Source organism: Lactuca serriola, chromosome 8 (assembly GCF_051521515.1).
Source record: "Lactuca serriola cultivar US96UC23 chromosome 8, Lser_US96UC23_V15, whole genome shotgun sequence".
In the NCBI taxonomy this organism is placed as follows: Eukaryota; Viridiplantae; Streptophyta; class Magnoliopsida; order Asterales; family Asteraceae; genus Lactuca; species Lactuca serriola.
Genome location: NC_136415.1, coordinates 258,061,421 through 258,066,325, shown reverse-complemented (window position 1 = coordinate 258,066,325; position 4,905 = coordinate 258,061,421).

The following is a 4,905-nucleotide window of genomic DNA, read 5'->3' as shown; positions in this document are numbered from 1 at the left end:
CCAAAATTAAGGCCATCGAGAACTGGTCAGCACCAAAGACACCTACTGAAATTCGTCAATTTCTAGGTCTAGCTGGCTACTATCGCAGGTTCATTCAGAACTTCTCCAGCATAGCGAAACCTCTTACAACTCTGACCCAGAAAGGCGTGGCCTTCGACTGGGAGGAGAAACAGGAAAGAGCGTTCCAAACGCTCAAGCGAGCCTTGTGCACCGCCCCGATACTATCCCTTCCCGAAGGAATACAAGACTTCATTGTCTATTGCGATGCATCCAATCAAGGACTCGGATGTGTTCTGATGCAGCGAGGTAAAGTCATAGCCTATGCCTCGAGACAGCTGAAGACACATGAGGTTAACTACACAACCCACGATCTCGAGCTAGGAGCAGTTGTGTTTGCTCTGAAGATCTGGCGCCATTACCTATACGGTACAAAAAGCACGATATTTACAGACCATAAGAGTCTACAGCACATTTTCGACCAGAAAGAGCTCAACATGAGACAACGACGGTGGGTCAAGCTACTTAGTGATTACGAATGCGAGATTCGTTATCATCCGGGTAAAGCCAATGTAGTAGCCGACGCCCTGAATGGGAAAGAATATACTGGTCGTAGAGTCAAGTCTTTGACTCTAACCATCCATTCGCAATTGTCCACACAAATAAAGGAGGCTCAACTCGACGCTTTGAAACCTGAAAACGTGGCGGGTGAATCCCTTAGAGGGATGGATAAGAACTTGGAAGTCAAGGGTGGCGGAGCCTGATACCTCATGGATCGGATCTGGACACCAAAACACGGTGGCTTCAGAGACTTGGTCATGACGGAAGCTCACAACACTCGTTATTCCGTCCACCCGGGTTCAGATAAGATGTATCTGGATCTTAAAAAGTTATACTGGTGGCCTAACATGAAAGCAGATATTGCTACCTTCGTGAGTAAATGCCTTACTTGCGCAAAGGTCAAGGTCGAATACCAGAAACCCTCCGGTCTTCTACAACAACCGGAGATACCAGAATGGAAGTGGGAGCGGATCACTATGGACTTCATAACCAAGTTGCCCAAGACGACGGGTGGACTTGATTCCATATGGGTCATCGTCGATAGGCTGACCAAGTCTGCACACTTCCTACCGATCAAGGAAACAGACAAGATGGAGAAACTTACCAGAACTTACATTAGGGAGATTGTAAGACTGCACAGTGTTCCTTTATCTATCATCTCAGACCGAGATAGTAGATTCACTTCGAGGTTCTGGCAGTCATTACAAAGTTCCCTAGGAACCAGGCTAGACATGAGTACAGCCTACCATCCACAGACCGACGGGAAAAGTGAGAGAACTATCCAAACCCTAGAAGATATGTCGCACGCCTGTGTGATAGACTTTGGAAAAGCTTGGGATACTCATCTACCCCTTGTTGAATTTTCCTACAACAACAGTTATCACACGAGCATAAAGGCAGCTCCATTCGAGGCCCTCTATGGCCGAAAGTGCAGATCCCCTCTGTGTTGGGCTGAAGTGGGTGATACCCAGTTAGCTAAGGGACGAGTTCCCGAAAGCACTCTCACGGGTCCGGAGATCATTCAGGAAATGACAGAGAAGATCGTTCAAATTCGTGAACGATTAAAAGCCTCTAGAGACCGACAGAAAAGCTACGCCGACAAGCGTAGGAAACCATTGGAGTTCGAGGTGGGCGACCGAGTCCTACTGAAAGTCTCCCCCTGGAAGGGCTTGATACGCTTTGGAAAGCGTGGGAAGCTCAATCCAAGATACATAGGGCCTTTCGAGATTCTCGCAAGAATCGGCCCTGTGGCTTACAAGCTCAATCTACCGAAAGAACTCAGTAACGTACATCCTACCTTCCACGTGTCAAACATGAAAAAGTGCCTCTCTGACGAGACTCTTGTCATTCCACTCGACGAGATCGAGATCAACGAGAGCCTCAACTTCGTGGATGAACCAGTAGAGATCATGGACCGAGAGGTCGAGCAAACAAAGCAGAGCTGTATCCCGATAGTGAAGGTGCACTGGAACGCAAAGCGTGGACCGAAATTCACTTGGGAATGAGAGGATCAGATGAAACTGAAATACCCTCATCTTTTCGCTTAATTATGTGTAATTTCTTACTTGCATAAATTCTAATTTCGGGACGAAATTCCTTCTAACGGGGGGATGATGTGACAACCCGAAATTTCCATTTGTACGAACAATATCTATTCAATAGAAGTCAGTCCAATTTCAGTGATTTTCAGACTTTTCCGAACAAGTTTGTGTACATTAGGGTTTACACTTTAGGAGATATCAGGAGAGTGGATACTCCTGGGTTTGTGAAATTTGAACATTTCAAGTTTCATAATGTTTCAGTCCAAGTTCGAGAATAAAAATATTTTCTGTCAAAATATTTCAGGACTATAAATAGTTTTCTGAATTAAATTAATTCATTATTCACAATTCCAGCTAGAGAAAAGCCATTTTCTCTTTGACAGATCTTCGGGTTTTTATCCCAGATTATGAGTAACTCTTTCTAGTAGTGTTAGAATACATATTAGATGCTTAAAACATGATTTAGATGGCTAAATCATTGGATCTAGGAGTTTACTCCCCAAGGTGTTCTTGGGCGGTAAACTCCCGAAACAAAGCCAAAACTGACATTGGTGCTAGGATAAGGCCTTAGAACATTAGGTATACATGTTAGGGACATGAAAACACACACAAAACCACCCAAGATTGGGAGTTTACGGCCCAGAACTCTCTTAGGCCGTAAACTCCATTTCCTAGCCTTAAATGGTGATTTGAGGACTTAAGGACTTTAAGGCTTGCATCTAGGTTATTTTCCCAAGTAGCTTAAGGTCTTAAACACATCAAATGACACAAATGAAAGTGAGTTTACGGCCCAGAACTCTCCTAGGCCGTAAACTCCATGTAAATGATCACAAAGGGTGTTTTCATGACACCTAAGGCCCTAGACCTTTACAAGAAATTGTACCCACTAAATGGAAGGACCAAACCACACCAAAATCACTTAACCAAGTGAGTTTACGGCCAAGACATGGTTCTTGGGCCGTAAACTCCTAAAAAGGGCACTAAGTGGTGCCTAATTCCTTCATATGCTAGGATTAAAAGTCTAGAACACATCCCACTAGTACAAGAGGCTTGAAAGCAACCAAGGAATCACCCCAAGGGAGTTTACGGCCGTAAACTCCAAGGAGAAATGTCCTTGAGGCCGTAAACTCATATTTGGAGTACTTCTAGACATTAAACCCTTCCAAGGACATAGCCACTAAGTTAGAATAATTCTAGAAAGCAAATGGGACTTCAAAACACACCAAACACACATGTTTGGGAGTTTATGGCCGTAAACTCAAGAGTTTACAACCGTAAACTCCATGTGTGATGGTTTATGGAGAGTAAACTCTCATATGGGGTCCTTTGGAAACCCTAAACACAAGTACCCTGTCCCACAATAGCTTAGATGAAGTCCTCACGGCTGAAAACACTTATATAAAGTGTTAACTATGTCTAGGATGTCTTAAACATTATCAATTAGTCTTTTGTGTCTAATTGAGTGCATATACGTGTGATTATATGTTCATTAGGATCGTAGTGTGTGCACAAGTCCTCGCTTGACACCTAGCAATCCGATACCGTTCAGTTCATTCCAATCACCAACTACAGGTGAGTTCATACCCCTTAATCAATGTTTTAAAGGATTTTAAATGCTTTAATGGGGGGGGGGAATACAAGTAGAAAACAATAAGTTATTAAATCAATTTTATGTATTTTATAACTGTGTTTTCACTCAGTAGATTTCACATACTTCAAAAGGAGTCACATGAAATGGTTTTCTATCTTAAAATACTTGGACAACAGAAGTATTAGTTTTGAAATGTATAATGACTTCAAGTCACTTTAAATTATTGTTCAAAACTCCTAGATATCTTGCAAAACCAGTATATTTTACCTTTTTGAATCAAACTATACTTATACGTATATGTTCATTTATATGTTAGAGATTATAGTTTTCATCCTTCGTTCAGTTTCCCGCACCCTGGCGTTGCGAGGGTGCATAAACGTACTTGAACAACCACATACTTTCCACTTAGCTATCATAGGGATAGTCAGAAGATATCAAACAAGAGTCAGTTCATTCATGAGTCTATACTAATGCCTTACATGATACATGAGTACACTTAATTAGGATTATATGATACATGAATATGTTTACATATACTTACCTGTTACATGAACACACTTACATGAATACCATACGGGGACACTCCTTCATAGGTGCATTATCCTGTATTTACTTACCTTGGATACTTGAACTTAGATCTAAGAGGATGATTTATTAGTATTTACTGTGTAAATTGTCTTTCCTATCCCCGTTCAATGGGATGTTTCGGCGGGACTTACCATTCCGAATCTCACTGATTAGCATCAGTGGTCGATGACGTCTACGGATGTCTAAGGTAGTCACTTGATTAGTAGTCAGTGACGGGACTAACTATCCCTCTGTCCACTGTTGCAACAGTGGATGAGATGTGAATCTTCGGAGGATCATTAGGTTGACGATCTGCATCAAGAGATCGATACAGGGACTAACCCTCCTTCCATCCTGCTGCTGCTACAGAGGATGAGGGGACACTCTTCGGATGTTCCATAGGGTCTATCTTTCGCTTCAGCGATGTCGTGTTTGTCCTGGTAACCCAAGACAATAACACTTACATGATTATATTTTCCCTGTTTACTTTATTTTGTGATTACTTTCACATAAACGAGGAGTTAGACTAAGTGCTCTAGTACTAGTCAATAGAAAGGAAAAACTACACTTCATTCATACAAAACATTCGAGTCTTGGTAGAAGACTACACTTCATACATACAAAATATTCGTGTCTTGGTAGAAGACT